The sequence below is a fragment of the Eptesicus fuscus genome, chromosome 17 (genome assembly GCF_027574615.1).
Source record: "Eptesicus fuscus isolate TK198812 chromosome 17, DD_ASM_mEF_20220401, whole genome shotgun sequence".
Classification (NCBI taxonomy): domain Eukaryota; kingdom Metazoa; phylum Chordata; class Mammalia; order Chiroptera; family Vespertilionidae; genus Eptesicus; species Eptesicus fuscus.
Window position 1 is genome coordinate 31590716 of NC_072489.1, and position 21663 is coordinate 31612378.

Below are 21663 nucleotides of genomic sequence, written 5' to 3' on the forward strand. Positions count from 1 at the left end.
TGTCCAACACCACAAATTTTAACTAGTTGTAAAACTGGAATCAGAACTCAGAAATCCTATTTCCTAGAGAAATATCTTTTGAAGCACAGAAAGCAAACACAAAAAAGAGGAAGAAATTATATTTCAAAAATTCTCCTAATTTCTCCTAACCCAAACCCTATTTTAAGCAACAAGTAATGCTTTTTACAGCAATCCGAAGCATTAAAATCCTATTCAATAAAAAAAAATAATATTGATAATTTGGAAAAACCTTTGGTTTACTCTATCTACATTTCTTCTTTATATTTGCCTTATTCTTTACAAAATGTAACTGCAGGATGCTTAAAATATTTCTTTCCTGTGCATGAAGGACCATTATTTTAAAACACTGTTGGGTAGATACTTAAAGATTAATGAAGCATTCAAAACTTTGTATAAATTTGAGTGTAAAGAAATTGAGGAAGTAAATAGACCTGCAGTGTGGTTTCTGGGTCATGAATAATCTTCTCAACAGTACCTACTGTTAAGTAAGAAATATCTCTTATTGATAGCATAAGGACAAATTATTTCACATACTGCTGGCATTTGGAGAAAAAATAACTCTTAAATATAGATATTCATGTATACTGCATTTTATTAAATCTTGAACTAATATTTAAAAGATGTATGTTCCATGTTTTATGATAAAATAACATACTTATATTTCATGTGCCTTAAAATATTTCCATGACAATTTTTAAAATTTTATAGAAATTACAAGTCAAAATAGAATGCATTATGAAAAATGATTCACAAAGTACTTAATGTACTAATAAAATACAATCTTTCTTTAAAAAAATATACCAAAAATAATATTGAAATTTCACAAGCCAAATGCACTATTTTCAAAACATTTCAAATTAGTATAACAAAGTTTCAACCAAAGCTTATTAGGAAAAAATACATAAACACATCTAATTATTTTCTGCCTAGTATAATATTAAGAAAACAAATTTTCTTTTTAACAAAGTTAAAGGACTTGTGATGTGAACATATAAGGACCAAGTTACTAAAAAACAAAACAAAACTTGATTATTAGGAAAAATTCCTATTCTGAATAATTTAAAATGTAAGATTAGATCAGTGGTCATATTTAGGAAGTTCAGTTTTAAAATAAAAATTGAAAAATGCTGCACTAGCTGGTTTGGCTCAGAGGATAGAGCATCGGACTGCAGACTGAAGGGTCCCAGGTTTGATTCCAGTCAGGGCACAAGCCAGGGTTGCAGGCTCCATCCCCCATAGAGGGTGTGCAGGATTCTCTCTCATCATTGATGTTTCTATCTCTCTCCCTCTCCCTTCCTCTCTGAAATCAATAAAAATATATTTAAAAAAAAGAAAAATGCCAATGTGCCATTAAAATGCTTTGTGCTTAAAAACCAGTATGTAGTGAATACAGTGATCTATGCTAGTCTTTTAAATAGAACAATCTCCATTTTCTGGGTAATAATAGATTTAAAGATTCCACTATTTAAAATACAACAATGAAAGACTTATAAGTATCAAAAGCTCTACCTATTTGCTGTTTCCATTGTTATACAACATTAAAGACATGCTTTTGTACACAGGGGTAGTTTCAATTCTCCATGGGGCTCTTCTTGCTCTCATCTAAGTGTCACTGGCAGATTAATAGACAATTAGATTGATAAACTTAGTAAATATACAAGTTTAAGTATAAAAAGATAATCAACACTATTCCTATTCTCCATGCTTTTATATAATGCCATACATGTAAAATAAAGTTCTTAGTTCACTTTTAAGTATGATAAAATGAAATAAAAACTTCTAATTGCAAATATGAACAGTTAAATATCTTCCCTGGGGCGAAATAACTACTATTAGAAAACATTCTCAACTATTATAGAGTTCAAATTCAAGTATTCTAATTTAAAATTAAAATTATGATACTTCTAAGAGATAAATGTATTCACTCAACTCCCAGCTTTGCCCAACTGAATCTCTCTACTTCATCTAGTATACACGATTTATCAGAAAACATCCCCAGGTATTTGAAGACCCCAAACAATTCCTAATTAGCCCACAAAAAGTTAGTTAACACCAAAGAGGTGTTTCCACCTCCTGAATTAAATTCAGAGAGTTCCAGGAAAAAAGTAATATCTTTTCTTAGCCAGCATCATCTAATCCTTAATAGATTAAACTCTTAAAAGGATAGGATATCCTGTCACAAAATGATATTTCTTAGTTGCACTTTGCATACTGTACTCTTTTTAAAAGTCATTAATGAGGTAGGTAATGTCACTGGATCTAAATGATCTCTATTACATGACAGTATCCTGAGTTGTTAAAGGAATCAGCATTTTTGATATACATCAGGAATGTATGTTCAAATTAACCCATCAATTCTTTAAAAAAAATCTGGCCATATTCTTTAGCTTCGGATACTAATGAGATATATTTAAGGTTATCCAACAATGACCTAGGGACAAGATTCATCATGTTTTATCATCTATTTGCTAAGTAATTTTCTGGCTCGTTTCCTTCTGGGTACATGGTGAGATTTCACGTCCCTGCATCACTGAAGTTAGGCACAACCAGGTGATATTTCTCTGGCCTATAAAATGTCAGCAGAAAATGTATTCCAGGTAGAAGCTTAAGCAGCCAATACTAGACTCAGTATTCTCTTCCTGCTGCTAGGTGAGCATGATTCCACGGGTTAAGAGCCTGACAAGCAAGGTAAAGGAGCCCCCTGCTGATGAATGTTGGAGATACAGCATGAGTAAGAAATAACCCTTCATTGAATTAAACTGTTAAGTGAGACTACTTAGCCAAAAGTAAAGATAACATACTGTCATTTTTTACATGGATAGATCTTAAGAGTATCATGCTAAGCAAAATAAGTCAGACAGAAAAAGTCCAGAACCATGATCTGACTCATGTGTAGGAAATAAAACTTCAAGCAACACATTGACAAACAAGGCAAACAAACAAAAACTCATAGACACAGACAACAGTATTGTGGTCACAAGAGGGAAACTGGGGTAGGGAGGGAGGTAGAAGAGGGTAAAAAGGATCAAATACAACGTGATAGATGGAGACTTGACTTCAGGTGGTGACTATACAGTGTAATATACAGATGGTGTATTATAGAATTGTACATCAGAAATCTATGTAATTTTATTAACAATGTCACTCCAATAAATTTAATAAAATTTAAAAAAGGAATCTGACTTGGAAAAAACAAACAAAAAAAATTACTGCAATTTTAAGGGTGCTTAATACTACAGCATTATCTAGCCCCGTGGTCGGCAAACTGCGGCTCGCAAGCCACATGCGGCTCTTTGGACCCTTGAGTGTGGCTCTTCCACAAAATACCACGGCCTGGGCGAGTCTATTTTGAAGAAGTGGCGTTAGAAGAAGTTTAAGTTTAAAAAATTTGGCTCTCAAAAGAAATTTCAATTGTTGTACTGTTGATATTTGGCTCTGTTGACTAATGAGTTTGCCGACCACTGATCTAGCCCATTAGGGAGCCTAAATTAGTCACATGCATATATTTGACAGGCTTTATAACCTAATCAGTACCAAAGGACTATATTTAACATGAAGCAATAAGGCAAATTCAGAGTTGCCAACTATTTAATTTTACATAGAAAAAGACAGGCATTTTCTCCTTATTTTGTCTGACAGAAATTATATAAAATTACTCTCCAAAACAGTATCCTTTCTTCTAAAATAATGGTGCAAGAGATCAAGGCCAAACTCATCATTTCATGGCATCCCTAAAAACTGAAACTCTTATTGGACAATTAAAGTTAAAAACATAACTTGATTTAAATTTTAATTACATAAGTAAGTTTATTAACTATCTGTAAGTTGATTCAGCTATAGGTTAATTAGGTATGTGTTGATTTAAATATTATAATTTATTAAATTAGAAGCATTCTGTCTTTACTTACACTTAAATAGCATGACATTTTAAATGACAATGATTATTAATAAAATACCAACCCATTTTATTATTCATATATTTTTATGGTAAATAGTTAACCTTATGATTAAACAACCCAGCAGTTAAATTTCTTATAACACATTATTTCTGATGAAAAACAGTTTTATGAACTCTCTTCCAAACCAAATTTATGTTAAATCTGTACTCATACTTGTTAATGGTTTTAAAAATTCACAACATAGAAAACTACCATCTTTTGAAAATGAAAATCATATTTTTCCAGAAGGAATGGAGGGATATAATTATCAACATACAAAATGCCCAAAACTATAGAGAGAATTTTTATGAGTATATTTGAGCCAAATAGACAACACATGGCAGGGAGCAAGATGTCAAATGCTCTGGAGAATAACAGTTTTTCAGTTTTTCTTATGCATTTAAAATTAAGGAGGGGATGTAAGGAAGATCACATGAACGTGGGAGAAAGTAAGGTGAGAGTTAGATTACAGGACAGTTAACAAGATGATGTGCTCTCTTGAGGGTTAATAACCCCTTCAAGAGGTATTGCTTCAGGTATGTCAAAGGTGTGGTAAACCTAGGTGCACAAGAACAATGGCCACCCCTAACAGGTTTGGCTCAGTGGATAGAGCGTCGGCCTGCGGACTGAAGGGTCCCAGGTTCGATTCTGGTCAAGGGCATGTACCTTGGTTGCGGGCACATCCCCAGTAGGGGGTGTGCAGGAGGCAGCTGATTGATGTTTCTCTCTCATCGATGTTTCTAACACTCTATCCCTCTCCCTTCCTCTCTGTAAAAAATCAATTAAAAAATTCAAAAAAAAACAAAAACAATGGTCAGGGCTGCTTTAAAACCTTTCACTAAAGAAATTATATGCCTGGGGTGTGGCCGCCCACCATGCCTTCCCAGATAGGAATTGGTGAAAGGTCACCCTGTGAGGTGACTTTACATAGAACCCTGTTTTTGTTCACACAGTACAAGCAGCATATTCAAATCATTGGTTGTGTTCATTGTAGTAATACATTTTTCTGTTATATTTTTATAATTTGTTTAAAAATTGTTCATTTATATTTGAAGCTATATAAATTCATTAAGGGAATTTCTTCTACAGTCTCAGTCCCATTATACCATGAGCTCATCAATGATGTCTTATCGTAACTATAGAAAGAACGTTTAAGGGATATAAAACTTGAAAATCTCCAATTATAGCAGCTGTAAGAAATTCTTTCCAATGCCTATGACAGGTCTTCTTAATAAGATGCTTTTTAAAAATTCAGATCCTTGGTTGAATTGTGGTGCATTACTTTAATTATAAGAGCAGGATTCACAAACAAAACTTCCTTGAACATTTCTTGCTGAAATAACTATTATCATAGATAAGTGTCACAGATAAGGAAAAATACACACATAAAAACATGTTCCCAGCATTCTACCTTGTTAGGTATATTTCAACATTGAGTTTTTATAAAAAGTTTTTAGTGAGCTGTAAATAATCACCATTTAAATTGTGAGGTTTTTGCATTCTTTTCATTATTACCAAAATTGGTGATCTTATGTCAAGAATTTTTTTCTTTCTTTGGAGGGGCGGGGGAGGAGGGGAATGGGACACATTTTATTATAATGATTAAAACTCAAATTTAGCTGAAACCGGTTTGGCTCAGTGGATAGAGCATCGGCTTGTGGACTGAAAGGTCCCAGGTTCGATTCCGGTCAAGGGCACGTACCTTGGTTTCGGGCACATCCCCAGTGGGAGGTGTGCAGGAGGCAGCTAATCGATGTTTCTCTCTCATGGATGTTTCTAACTCTCTATCCCTCTCAATTCCTCTCTGTAAAAAATCAATAAAATATATTTTTAAAAAACAAAACAAAAAAACCCCTCAAATTTATGTAAACAATTTCATTGTTTAAAAACTGCCACATTTCCACAGGTTGAAATAGGAATTAAAAGAACGAAAGTAAGAGATAACCAAAGGACTTGTGTGCATGCATATGAGCATAACCAATGAACATAGACTGGGCGGGGGGCGGGGGGAGGGGCATGGAGGGCAGGTGCTGGGGGGTGGGGGCAGTCGGGGAGAGGTCAATGGGGGGAAAAGGAGACTTATATAATACTTTAAACAATAAAGAATTTAAATAAATAAACAAATAATAAAAACAAATTGTTATGAAATTCCTAAGAATTTATCTTACCATATTCCAATTCCTTTTAGAATCTCTACCTACTTGCTACTGAAAGACTGTATTATATAAACTGCCCCCATTTATTTTGCTGATTTTGTGCTGCTTTATAGCAATTTTTCTTATATATCTTCAGTGTAAAAATATTTATTTATATTCCTTGACCTTAGAAAATGAATAAAGCATACTTTATGAATGAATATGCTTGACCATGTGATCTGAGTCTGAAGCTTATAAACATTTATTGTTTTGTTTTTATTTGTGCTACTGTTCATCTTGTTGCTTCTGGAAATTTCTACTGTTATTGGTTATAGGGATGAGTCAAATAACTTAAGAAATTTTGTGTGAGTAAACACTTTATTGTTCATTTTTTTCTCTGTTGCTTGATATGTTCTAAGGCTCATATTTTCCAATGTCTTGATACAATATGAAGCTGAGCCCTAATGAAACAATTCTTCATCTAACCAAAGATGAAGAAAAGATGCGAGATAGGTCAAGTGACCAAACATCCCTTTCAATCACAGCTATCATCCATCTATAATAATAAAAGCATAATATGCTAATTAGAGCAGACAGCCGAATGACCTTCCGGACATCATTCTCGACAGATGTCCTTCCGGATGAAGCCGGGGCTGCGAGGGCCGAGTTCCTTGCACGAATTTTGTGCATTGGGCCTCTAGTTAGACTATAAATGAAAAAGAATGAGAGTCCTATGTCAAAGCCAGATGAGCTCTGTTTGTCTACAACAAGCTCTAATTAATCTCACACATGTTTTGTCTTTCCTGCAGCATTTACCATCATGCTAAGTGTTAGTCCACTTCTCTTTATTCTATCTGCTACTGTCCCCTTCGGACGAGCATCATCTCTCATCTTGATGAATATAGCAGTCTCCAATGCCTCTGTGCAATGTAAACATTTCCATGTTCATCTTGCCTGGGGATCTATCATTGCAGACATCCCCTCTAGCCTTCAGTAAAACAGAGCTCAGTGCCACACATTTGGCTGCCATTTAGTTATTAAGCAACTAAACTGGTTTCAAAGATTCAGTGAAATCTGCTGCCTTGTAATTTTGTGTATTAATTTTAGTTCTGGTCAGTGGAGCTACCCAGATTAAAGTTATCTTTAAGCATTTCATACATATGAAAACACAGCTTCCTGGCATCTGTTCCATGTTTCAGTTCTCCTAAACACTACTCATCTGGCCTCGTTTTCAGACCCATTCACAAACCTTTTTCCTCTTCTAAGCCTATTTCACTTGCCAATATCTCAATTAACAAATGACAAGCAAAAAGACGAGGTCTGCATTGGCAGTGTGAGAAGCTCTAGACTTTCTCCATAGTGAAACAGTCAGCTACGGTGTTACACTAAGATAAGGGGGTAACTGTCCTTCAGGTATTTAATTGAAGGTTCATGGCTTGAACTATTATCCTGGAATAAGATTCATCTCAATTTGTAATACAAATTCATTTAATAGTTAAAATAACAAACATTCTCTTGTGCTTTACATCCTTCTTAAATATGTCTAGTTTTCTAGATTTTTTAACATCACTTTTTAACCTAACCAAGTAACCATTTACTCTTCCTCTCCCATGTCGTTAATGCATATTTAATCAACCTAAGTGATGTTTCTCATCTCTCTCTTCTCCGCGTCATTTCCACCATCGTTCAGTTACTCATTGTCTCTTACCAGGACAATTAAAATAAGTTCATAACTTCCGCATCAGCTCTTTCTAATAGACTTAGATATATCTGCCAAATCAATTTTCCAGAGTTCATAAAAAGTCACTTTCCTACTAAGAAATCTTCAAAGACTCCTTTCTACCTACAGAATAAAAGTCTTACCCTCATTTTCTTCCTCTCCATTATCTGACCTAACCTTTCTTCTCAAATCTGATTCCCCACTGCTTCCTGAATTATACCTGAATTATATCCTAGGATTGAGTAACGAACCACTTTAGGAAATAATGACTGACAAATCACAGTTAAGTGAGTTATTAAAGATTTTTTAAAGCCTAGAAAGGTGGGGTTAAATGCTTAATCAATTCAATAAAAAATGTCAAATGGTGAAATTATTGCTATCTATTTATTGAAATTCCAGTTTAAGAAAATGCTAAAGATATATTTCCTTTTCGTTGTTTATGCTTAATTCAATCCTTGCTACTAAACCTTTATCAAATGTTGAGGACACAACAACCTATTCTTAAAAAGATTTCCTACATAGCAGCGTTCTGTAAATTCTTTTTTGTGACAATGCATTTTGTTAAAAATTGGAAATTTATTTTGGGGGGACAGGGAAAGGTAACTGCAAAATGACAAACTTTTTTTTTAATATATTTTATTGATTTTTTACAGAGAGGAAGAGAGAGGGATAGTTAGAAACATCGATGAGAGAGAAGCATCGATCAGCTGCCTCCCGCACACCCCCCACTGGGGATGTGCCTGCAACCAAGGTACATGCCCCTGACCGGAATCGAACCTGGGACCCTTGAGTCCGCAGGTCGACGCTCTATCCACTGAGCCAAACCAGTTTCGGCATGACAAACTTTTTTAAACTCCAAAACTTTTAACACTCAAATATTTTTAAAATTATTTTAATTATATTTATTGGAGTGACATAGGTAAATAGGATCATATAGGTCTCAAATGTTCACCTCTACAATACACAATCTGTACATTGCATTGTGTGCCCACACCATAGAGTCAAACCATCTTCTTCCATCACCATATATTTGGCCTCATTTACCCCCTGCCCCTTCCCTCAGGTTAACCACCATACTGTTGTCTGTAAGACTCAAATATTTAAGGGAAGAAAATTATAGTTTTCAGGTATAATAAAAATATTCTAAGTCATAAAAGATCACTACAAATGAGTAGGTTATATTTATACTGACAACAGTATCTTAAAAGTATAAAAAACAATCACAGCTTAGCTCAACAGACCTGTCTGTACTGTATACCCATCACTCCATTATTTCAACAACTACATACAAAATTAAGTCTAGTATGAATAAATATAAATGACATTATAATATAATTTAATTTACAAATAAAAGTAAAATAAAAATAAAACAAATTCCTGCTCCTTCAAAATGATTTGCTATTATTTCAGGACCTTAGGAATTCTCTTTAACATGAAAGGGTTGCTCACAAAAATTTCAGTGGTCTCTCAAGCTATTTATCATTCAGAATAGTTATAGAATCAAATGAGATAATAACAATAATAGCATTATGAATAGCTAGCATATATTGAGTCCTGAAAAATACACCAAAGTTCATGCTAAAATCTGTATATGCAGCATCTCATTTCATCCTTTCAACAAACTTATGAGATAGATATTTTTATTTCCACTCAGCATATGATGGGGTAAAAAAGCACAGAAAGTTTAAGTAACATTTTCAGCAGTCTGATGAGGAACTCAGGGTCCTGAGCTATAGGCTATGCTTCTTTGTAAAAGCACCCTCCTTGGAAAATCTTTGTAAATTATATGCATGCAATTACTCCTACAAAAACGACCACATGTGATGTCTATATGGTCCATGGAAGTGGAAGTCATGTTTTCTACTTAATAAGGAAACTGTGTAGTGACATGGAAACTTCGGTTTGAATCCCCATTCTGCCACTTACCAACCACCTGCTCTTTGATCTAAGCTCTATGGGTCAACCAAGAAATGTGAATAATAATATTTACTGTATTAGTTTGCTATGGCTGCCATAACAAAATACCACGGACTGAATGGTAGCTTTAACAACAAAAATCGATTTTTTCACAATGCTGGGGACTAGAAAACCAAAGCATGAGCAGGTTTGGTTTCTTCTGAGACCTCTTTCCTGGGCTTGCAGAGGGCCACTTCTCACTGTCCCCTCACATGGTCACCCCTCGGTCTGTGTTGTCTGTGTTGTAATCTCTTCACATGAGAACACCAGTCATATTACATTAGAGCCCACCCGTATGACCTCGTTTTTCCTTCATTCCCTCTTTAAAGGCACTATCTCCAAAAACACTCACATTCTGAGGTACTGAATTTTGGGAGGAACACAATTCAGCCCATTATGTTTACCTTTTAGAGTTACAGTAAGATTAGAAAAATGTCAATCACTTGCTTAGAATTAGGAAAGTTTCATGTTCTAATATCTCTATTACACATCCATAAAGCCAATGTAATTTGGGTAATGATTACCTTTTCCCATCTGAATAAGTAGAAGTATACATCTATTGCAAAAGCTGATGTGACAAGAAAAGGTTAACACATACTAGTAAACACGTTTTGATTCTTAGACCAGTGCTATTTAAATCCAACTACTTAAGGTTATCTTTCATTTTTTAAAGGTTTTTTAATCTTTCATTTTGTTTCTAAGAAAACAAATAAACATCCTTACTGATGGTAAATGCTTTCCTCTACATACACTACAAATTATAGCATATGCAGCTCAGTGGGAATCTAGAAGACTGTTTCAATCGCGCACACTCACTATGCAAAGGAGGAAGCTGAGCCTCATACTGGTCAAGTGACTTGCCCAAGGTCACAGAAATAGTTCCTGGCAGGGCAAGTGCCCATTCCTCCTTCATTGTCCTTTCCCCTATTCCACACGGTCTCCTGTGGTTTTCCCAGGATCACAGGCTTAACCGTTTCCTGAAGTGATTATTCATTTTAGAAATGACACTTACTTCATGACTGGCGAGTTTGATAGTACCTGTCTTTCTAATTGGCTTCTTATTTTGGCCTAAATCCAAAAAGAAGGCTTTAATACAGTTCCTCATGTTGTGGTGACCCCTAACCATAAAATTATTTTCATTGCTACTTCATAACTGTAATTTTGCTACTGTTAATGAATCGTAATGTAAATATCTGTGTTTTCCGATGGTCTTAGGCGACCCTGCTAGCGGTTCTCAACCTGTGGGTCGTGACCCCTTTCACAGGGGTAACCTAAGACCATCGGAAAACACAGATATTTACATTATGATTCATTAACAGTAGCAAAATTACAGTTATGAAGTAGCAACGAAAATTTATGGTTCCAGGTCACCACAACATGAGGAACTGTATTTAAGGGTCGCGCGGCATTAGAAAGGTTGAGAACCACTGCCTTAGGGTGTCCTGATCTAAGAAAAAACACCTTCAAAGAGCTACACACTGTAATTACTTTCTTTCAGTTTTCCAGTTAGGAATCAGACCGGAAGTGATGCCACCTCTCCAGAAAGCTACTGATATGATCCAGTCACCCTTCTTCCCTTAGGGACTCTCCTCCAACAGAGACAGTCAGAGATGGAATGGAAGCATGAAACTTTGACACAATCTGACCTGGAGGAAGCGTGAGCAACCGGAAGAGCACAGATTTAAAGAGAGAAGCACTCAGAGACTTCACCACTTCCTAGGTGTGTGACCATATCAGTAAAACGGAGACAATGGGACCTACTTATGGTTTGTTGTGAAGGTAAACTGAATAAAAAAATAAGGTATAAAAGTATGTAAGCTTACTGCTGGACATGAATAGGCATGTTCTGATGGAATAATTACTGACAAAATAAAGTGAAGGAGAGTGAAGATGAGGATGATTCATAGTGGTGAATCAACTTTTTTCAACTTTTTTGAAAACCAGTGCATTGTGTGGTGGTTTAGAGGGAATTTTTATCACTGAATTTAGGAAAACAATAACTCAAGCGCCCACCTGCAGCCTTTTTTTTTTTTTTTGTCATGAATCCATCTTAAAGAAGTGACAGAATGCGATGCCCAGTCCACATTTTATCTGTTCACTCTTGGATCTGAAGCAGCCGGCCAAACAGGTTTCAAGTAAGTTCCAGGTGATTCTCTGGCAGAAGGCTGTTTCGCTCAAAATGCTCAGTGAAAGATAGGGACCCACTAGTGTGTGGAGCAAGGGGATAAAAATGAGGCCAGCTGCCAGGGGCTATTGCCCATGACATATGGCTAAAAAGGGGGGTTCTATTTTTACCCTCATTCACTATTCCAGATTTTTGGCCTTCTCAGCCAGAATTGAGAGAATGGAGCATCATATTGCTGGTTATATATCATATCTTTCCCCACGTCCCTCTTTGCTCATACAGCACACTGGCTTTTAGGGATATTTGGGGGTCAAAAACCCAAATAAGGGGAAATTGAACCTTACAATATAATCAGAACTTTGTGTGAGCTACTTAACTTCTTACAACCTCAGGTTCTCCCATCCAGAAAGGAGGATATTATGGAGAAGGAGGTTACTACGTAAATGCTTGTTAGTAGTGTTATTACTACCCACACAGAGCATTTTTGTGAGAATTATATTTAAAAACTATGAAATTACTTAAGAAAACCTGACACATAGTGAAAAAAATGAACTATTTCAATTTTTGTAACAACTTAGCTATTAAGTCTTAAAAGCTGCTTACTAAGAGAAGGGCTCTTGCTCAGTTAAAAATGGCTGTACAATATAAATCCAATATAAACCTCTAAGTTGCAGGACAAACTTCTTGGAGTGCTGCCATATGAATATGGGTGAATAAAATGGCCATGGGAATATCAGGAACTCTCTCCTAGTGGTACTGGAATCAACAATGTGGATGTAGGTCTTGAAACAGTTCTTGTAAATTAATTGTGCATTTGATTAACTTATTGTAGTGTTATCAAGATGATTCAATGTAAACGGATTCAGTATTTATGGGGAAATGCAACTTAAAAGCAATACTGGAATTCTCTGGTAAGAATTTGTTTACACTTAACACCAAGTATTTTCTTCTTTTCTTTTTCTGAAGATAGAATTTGAAAACAATGAATTTATTATTATGGATAGAAAATAACACAATGCCATAAAATTCTAATAAAGTCATCTAATTTGAAATAAATTTTGTCTTGAAATTAGAAAGGAAGAGGCATTCTTCACTTTTGTGAGAAAAGGCATGCTTTTATTCCCATCTGAATGAAGCAAAAAAAAAATATATATATATAGGCAAAAAGTAACAATCTAATTTTGTCTATGTTCTTTTGTCCTCCAAGACCGTATCTTGCTGTGTTTTAAGTTTGCTTTGAGGAGATGCAGGATGATCTACCTGAGGGAAAGAAGAGGATTGTGTCCTTTGATCCAAGTCAGCCCCTCTCACTGTTGATTAGCAAAAAATAATCCGGGTCCAAATGAGAAAATAACAAGTATCAGGTTACCTCACACTAGAAAAATAAATATTAAAACATACAATAGTAAAGAGAAAATATCAGAGAATTCACCACATGCTGGTTTTAAAAAAAGAATCACATAAACTTCAAATGTACTAGTATATAATTTTCATTTATATGTATATGAACTTATTCTGAAAATTTACTTCTATTAATAAATAAGCATTTTGTGTACTTACAATCATTCTAGTAATGTTTATGCATTCAATAAATTTGTCTATTTATATTTATATTAATTTTACATATTTATATATTCTTTCATTATATGAGTGTACTAGTATATGTTTATACCCACAACCTATGTTAAAAAGTAATGTCTTACAAAGCTTACCAGAATTTCTCACAAATATTTACTTATATGCATTATATAAATACATGTGCCATCAATAGCTCATGATAAAAGTACCTGAGAAAATAAATGCGTCCAGAGCCATTTAGGCAAAAACAGCCAGAGACTCTCAGCTTTTGATTGTAATTTCGAGATCATTGAGTTTGCCCCTCCCCATATCAGATTCCTTTCATATAATCAGTATATGAATATTTCTAGCCATGAAGAGGCACTTGGTTCATTTAATTTTTCATTAACCCTATTTATTAGAAGTTCTTCCTTATTACTGTGGAGAATCCTTGGAGAAATCATCTTCGGAAGGCATGAGTTCCTCCGACAGCAAATAGCAGGGTCTTTTGTTGTTGTTGTTGTTGTTCTCATGGTAACCAGAATAAGATTATTACCCATGGGTGTTAAACAAGTCACAAAGATGTATGTTCCACTGCCCAGATCATAGACTACATACATACAACTGGAAAGAGAAAGAAAGACTGAAAATCTCACACTTTGAGACCCTTTCTTTAGATATGTGTGCTTTATTTTAGATTTCAGTGTCTCAAATTATTAATTTGAGTTGGGCTTAGATATGGCCACATGGGTACAATTTCTGTCCAGAGAGATTCAACTCAAGGCTTCAGTGCCTTCCATTTCCACCTCTCCTGGAATGACTGACTGACCAATGCTGGCAAAGTGCCAGCTGTAGTAGTGAACCCTCAGTAAGTTAGGACAGCTCTGGAGCCCAGGACAAGTCAGCCAGTTGAAGAGTGCCACCTTCATGCAGTGGATATGGTAAGAATAGGCGATAACTACTATTGTTGCTGGGCACACTATTTGATATAAATGTAAACAATCAAAATAATAAAAATATTGCCTTTTGCCCAAACTCATCAAAATGTACACATTAAATATGTACAGTTATTTATATCAATTTTGCCTCAATAAAGTTGGTTACATTTTTTAAGAAAGAAAAGCATTACCTGAATATGATAAAGTATGGTGCAGTAGCAAATTAACCCCCAAATCCCAGTTGCTTAACTCAACAAAGACTTATTTTACATTATGCTTATATTATGAGTTAGCATACTTATTCAGAAACCCAAACTCCTGGACAATTCCTCAACATGAACTTCGTCATCTAGAATATGCTACCTCTTTGATGCAAATGGCAGGGGAAAGAGCACTGCTAAATCTCACAGCAGCAATTATATGTCACGGCTCAGAAACAATGCACAGTCCTTCTGTTCACGTCCCATTGTTCAGAACGAATCTCATGGAAATGTGGTCTTCTGTGTGCCAGAAGAAGAAGCAAACTTGATATTGGTAAGCAGTGGTAAGGTCCATAACATAATGTCATTTAGCCTGGATAATAAAAGAGAAATAGAGAGCCTAACTTTTATAGAATACTAGTGTCCCGGTGCACGGATTCATGCACATTGAAAGAAAATTAATTAGAAGAAATTTTTTAATATCACTATTCAGGTCGTGCTGATGAAAAGAAAATAGGATTCTACAGAATCTCCTATCTACCTACTCCAGGACTTCTGTGAGGATCAAATGAGATGAGGCATGTGAAAACGCTTCACAAATATTTGGTTAAACTGTAAAATGTTTGCACCTGGCTATAAAGCAAGTTGGGTTCCTGGGCTGAAGAAACTCTAAGGAGGCTAGTCACTAGGGAGAGGAAGCTGGACATTGCTACGTGACATCATTACCTGGCACCAAAAGCAACCATTTCCAGTCAGGGCTGGGCTGTGGGCCGCATTTTATACCATGGGGTCTTGGCAGCATTGGCTGCGATTTGGTGGGGTGTCACTCTGGGGTGGTGGCAGGGCCTGTGTCTCACTTGGGGGAAGCTGAGTGTTGGTTTGTTGGCACCAGGTCCAGGGTGCCATTTATTTTTAAATGGCAGCTCTGAGCATCTGCCCTCTGGTGGTCAGTGCGTGTCATAGTTACTGGTCGGGCGGACAGACACTTAGCCTTTTATATATATTAATTTTGTTAAGGAGATGCAACAGGTCTGACAGAGCCCTCAAATTTACCCCTTTTGTAAAATGGTCACCTAAGACTACTTGTCCGAATTATTTCAAAGAGTTTCATTCATGATGAACTAAATTTTCTCCACTTCTCTGGAAAAGCTTTTTACCCTAAAGCAAAAAAAAAGAGAATCTTCAGAAATCTCACCCATATGCTCTCCCAAAGCTGAGATGGATATTGGCAGAATAGTGGCCCTCCTTGTATGAAGAGCTGACTGGGGCCTCAAAAGCAATCTCCCCAACACCCAACCACCCAGCAAGTGGGAAGGAAATGACCATGAGAAGACAGTTGAAACCTTATTCCCCACACTCCAGAGACCCTCAGAACATCGCGTATCCTTCAAATACCAGTTTGGACATATGGAAATCAGTACTTTTAAAACACAAAAGTCAAACTATTTTAAATTGGTACCTAAATATACATCAGGCCAACTGTAGTCTTACACAGCTACTTAAATAGGCCTAATCTCAGTATTTATATAGATAAAATGAAGGAGACCATTAATGCCTACCTCAACATATTATTGTAGGGTTTACAGAAATAGTGTGAATTCTTTAGTCCAACACTCATAGATATTAGTTAATAGGCACAAAGTAAGTGCCCATTAACTAATAATGAATGTTATTTAAATGATCTCAAATTTCTTGTGGAAGAAAGTGATAAAGAAAAGATATAGTCCCTCTATTTTCTACTGCTGCATAACAAATTACAATGTGTACATGTGCGCGCACGTGTGTGTGTGTGTGTGTGTGTGTGTGTGTCTAAATCTCTCCTTTTTAGAAAAACTGAGTCACATTGGATTAGGCACCCACTTTAATAACCTCATCTCAACTAATCTACTCACATCTGCAACAACCCTATGTCAAAAAAGGTCATATCTCCCATTAATCTGAACTAGAGATATTTTGCCATGAAAATTTCTACTACCTATTCAGAGAGGCTGCTGAAGGTGGTGACTTATCTATCCATAAAAAAAGGAAATGTAATACTTATAATAATAATAATCACTACTATTTATAAAGTACTAGTGGCCCAGTGCATGAATTAGTGCACATTGAAAGGAAATTAATTAGAAGATCTGTGCAGTAATTACGTTACTGCAAAAAATTACATGTCAAAATAGTATATATAATACAGTATTATAAAATTAAAATACATTTTAATATGTATCACGCATGTATGAGTCAACATTTATTTTTAAATTGCCAGTGCGCATCATATGTACCGGCTGGCTGGTCAGTCGAATGGCCGGACAGACGTACAGTCAGTCACTTAGCCTTATATATATATATATATAGACTAGGGGCCTGGTGCACGAAATTCATGCACTGGGGAGGGGTCCCTCAGCTCAGCCTGCCCCCTCTTACATACTGGGAGCCCTTAGAGGATGTCCTACTGATGGCTTAGTCCCGCTCCCCATTGGGAGCGGACCTAAGCTGCAGTCTGGCCTCCCTTTGTGGGAGGTAACCAGGCTGATCAGGGGAAGGTACCAGTCCCATCACCCCACTGCTGCAGCCACTGCCAGTAACTGCAGCCACCAAGGTATTTTCATCAACACGAACTCCAGTCCCTTCACCATGAAAAACTGACAACTTTCTTTAAACATTTTCAAGATGTGTCTTTCATAGGATATGACATTTCTTCCTTTATTTTTCTTTTTATCCTCACCTGAGGATATGTTTCCATTGATTTTTTCCCCTTCCCTCTGATCCCAGGCTCGGCCCCTTCCCAAGCCTAAAGCCTCCACCCAATGGCCGACTGGGAGAGACCTGGGTGCCGAGGAGGTTCCTGGGACCCAGATATGTATGCAAATTAACCACCATCTTTGTTGGGTTAATTTGCATACTCACTCTGATTGGCTGTGGGCATAGCAGAGGTACAGTCAATTTACATGTTTCTCTATTATTAGGTAAGATGAGCTATGTATCAGGAGCAGAGCTACATACTTTAAATGCATTGTTTCACAATTCTCACAGTAGCTCTGTGAACTAGGCTTTATTACATCTTCATTTTACAGAGGTTTAAAGAGATTAAGTGACTTGCCCTAAGTCAAACTTGGGCATGAGTGAAAGAGGTGGTATTCAAAGGGTTTCTGACTCCTGAGGCAAAGAAATTAACTGCTACCTTGCTGCACTTAGTATGCTACAGGGAATTATAGAAGATGCAGGGGTAGATGTCAGCCTTTTGACCGTAAACACCATCTGTGTCTAAACAATACCCTGCTATGCAGTTCATATTCAGTAAGTGTGGAATGGATAGATTATTTTATTTAAATGTATTCTTTCCAATTGGTATATTTATTGCATTATAATCTTGTTTGCATTATTCATTTTCTCATCTTTTTTCACAGGTAAGCTCAACAATGCATTGAGGGGCAAACTATGAACATAACTAAAAAATCCAGTTGCTTGAACTTTGGTGCCCTGTTTTGAATAGGAAGGTTGGAGAGGGGTTCTAGGTCTGGGAATAATTAATGGTACCAATTTGTTGCAAATTTAGATTGTATCCTTTGGATGGAAATGTAAAAGCCATCTAGTTCAACCACCCAGGAGGCAGGCCAACCATTGCTATTTGAAAGAAAGAAGCTTCTGAGAAACTTCAGCTGCCAGTGTGTCTGCCTGGGTCTTCAAACTGAATTGAGATTTGTTTGTACAAGAGGCATGATTTCAGGCCAGAATGAAAAGACTGATGTACCTTAATCCCAACTCTTTTTTTTTCATTATTATTAAATATATTTTTATTGATTTCAGAGAGGAAGGAAGAGGGAGAGAGAAACAATGATGAGATAGAATCATTGATTGGCTGCCTCCTGCACGCCCCATACTGGAGATCTAGCCCACAACCTGGGCATGTGCCCTGACTGGGAATCAAACCGTGACCTACTGGTTCACAGGTCAACACTCAACCACTGAGCAATGCTGGATGGACATGTTATCCTATCTTGATGTCAAGAGTAAATTTTTAAATGCCTTTCCATCACCACCCTCTAATAAAAATCCATGTTTTTACTCATCCTGATGATTCACTGTTTTAGGCACCAGAAATAATAAACAATAAGGAAGTTCTTGATTCAGAGGAGGCATCTAGCTTTAAGCAAGGCAGTGCTCAATGTGGAAAATCCAAAGGCAGAAACTGCCCTAGCTTCTTCTGTGGTCACTCAGCCAAGTACCAAAGTTTGGATGTGCCCAATCTCAGTTAAAAAGAATGTCCTTTCCTAAAAGGATTCACTTCAAGTTAATGGTCTATTTAAAATGAACCTGAAAAAAGAAAGTAAGAAAAATAAAAAAATAAATAAATGCTTGATGATCTCATTTCTTTAAGAAGCGGGCTTATTCCCTTAGGTTTGCAGTGAGCAAAATTAAAGGTCATTAATAGCCATGATACAGAAATAGACAGGAATATGCCCACAAATAATCTTAATTTATTTATTAAATTAGGTGAAACTGCATATATTGTCAAGTAACTACAGAGTGATAGTGAAATCCCAAGGGTTGAGGATGTAAAAATTAAACAAGGACCCACACTAAATCTCCCTTCCCTCATCTGTCAAGTTTACCCTCCCCCTTCTCAGAGCACTCCTGTAAGTCTCATTCTTCTGCTGCATAACAGACCTATAGGTTAAGAGCGATTCGTCTAAATCAGAGTCTCCATCTCCCCAGTTTTGTGTCTGCAGCATTTACTACCCAAGCACTGGGAGCCCAGGGAGAAAAAATAAGATGTCCACTTTTTTAAAAAAAAGAACAAAAAGTTCTTAAGAAATGTTTGCTCATCTATGAATTGGAGTAAATGTGCACTGGGTTCTTTTATAACAAATATCCAAGTGATTTTGGTATGTCTAATTCTTTAAAATTTTTTGTGTCTTCTTGATATACCTAACCTTTAAGGTCTAACCTAGAAGCAATCATTTGATGTTCAATTCAAAATAGTAAACTTTATCAAATGCTTTTTCTGTCTCTATTATGGTCATGTGATTTTTACACTTCATTTTGTTTATATGGTGTCATGTTTATTGATTTGTGAATATCAATAAACCTTGCATTACTGGAATAAATCCCACTTGGTCACCCAGCATCCATTTGTGATCAAAACTGTCAGTAGTGTTGTAATAGAGGATACAAACCTCAACATAATAAAGGCCATATATGACAGAGCCACAGACAACATGATTAGTCAAGGGCAAAAACTAAAAACATTGCCCTTAAGATCAGGAACAAGACAGGGATGTCCGCTTTCACCACTCTTATTCAACATAGTACTGGAAGTCCTAGCCACAGCAATCAGACAAGAAGAAGAAATAAAAGGCATCCAAATTGGAAAGGAAGAAGTAAAACTTGCAGATGACATGATACTGTATATAGAGAACCCTTAAAGATTCCACCAAAAAAACAACTAACACTGATAAATAAATTCAATAACAGATAGTTATTAGCAAACTCAGCAGGACTTTCTATCCCTAAGCACCTGTGAATAATGAGCGATTACTTATTAGACAATGTGATAAATTCTGCACTGCATACTGATGTTATAGACTACTTCCCACTTCTGCCCCAGTCCTAGCATGACAATTCTTCATGAAACTGTGTTTTTAATAGGAAGGGCTTTAATGAAGACAAGATTGGGTTACAGATCACAGAAATGGGGCTTGTGAAGTGCCAAAGTAGAGATATTCCGGAACCCTTCAAATAACACTGAGAGCAAAAAGTCAACCTTGACTAACCATATGACAGTTATGCCATATTGTCGCAATGTGTTTCAACAAGACACAAATTGCCCTATGGAGTATTATCTACAATCCCCAGTATATCTGTTGCCATTCATGAGAAAAAACTTAATGAAATACCCATAAATTATGTTGTTACCCAAAATCCTAATGAAAGCTGAAGTTTTCTTCACCTCCCTGAAAACGTTTACTCCTCATTTTATCCATTGCCCAGGACACAATTCAGCAGAGAAAATGTAAGCACAGAAAATACATAGATATTTTGAGAAGTATATGTGAATTAAGTTTCAGCTACAACTTCTTTGATGCTCTATCACCCACATGAGTGAACTGGCCAAAAAATAAATCACTTGGTAAGAGATTTTTCAGCCTAAGATGTTCCACATGCTAATTAAAGACTCTGTTAGGAGACTTGACCTTCAATGACGGGTTGCTTATTAAACCCCTTTGGTTTCTACCTCTGACTGTGACAGAATTAGATAAAAATCCTACTTCAGTGTTACTAAAAATTATTTTATCTCAGAACTTTGATCTTTCGTACCACTATGGATATGAAATTCTAACTTAATACATAAGGTGTTGTCACCCTCCCTGCCCCCAAAAGCAGATTTTAATAAAATTGTTACATCTTGGCCTTAAGCAGATTTATCTCATTTTATTATAACAAAGCAGATTATCTTTTTTCCACACAATTTAGTAAATATAAGAGCTATTAGAATCCAAGCTGGATGACTGAGTTTGGGGGGGGGGGGGGGGAAGAATGACTCTAAAGGATTAGATGATCAGATTTAATGAAAGCACAAAAAGTTGTTAAAAGTTGTTAAAGCCAGAAAATAAGAGAAAAAGAAACATAATCAAATACATGATAACTTCATTTTTAACTAATAAAAGTGTAGGCATGGCATTTCTCTAGTAGACTTCTGAAAATCATCTACATCAAAATCACCTGTGCTTATTTTCAAATGGCATGGACTCCACCCTCCACTTCTCTGTCCTTCTTGGTAGTCTGCATTTTAATAAATACTCCCAAATTAAAAACCACTGTTGGACAACCACTATTACAAAGGAACACGGAGCTTTATTTCCCTATCTACCCAAGTACATTACCAGTAATCTTAATAACCAGTAAACAATTTTGCCCTTGGAGGGAAAAAAGTATTTTATCCAATCACTTTACAATATAGTCAAGTTCAAAGTTAATTAATAAATATTTAAGAAGTTTAATATTGTTCCATAGTTTTTAATGCATCACTTTATTCATTTTCTTATTTAGTAGTATAAACAGTGAAAGCAGAGAGGCAAAGG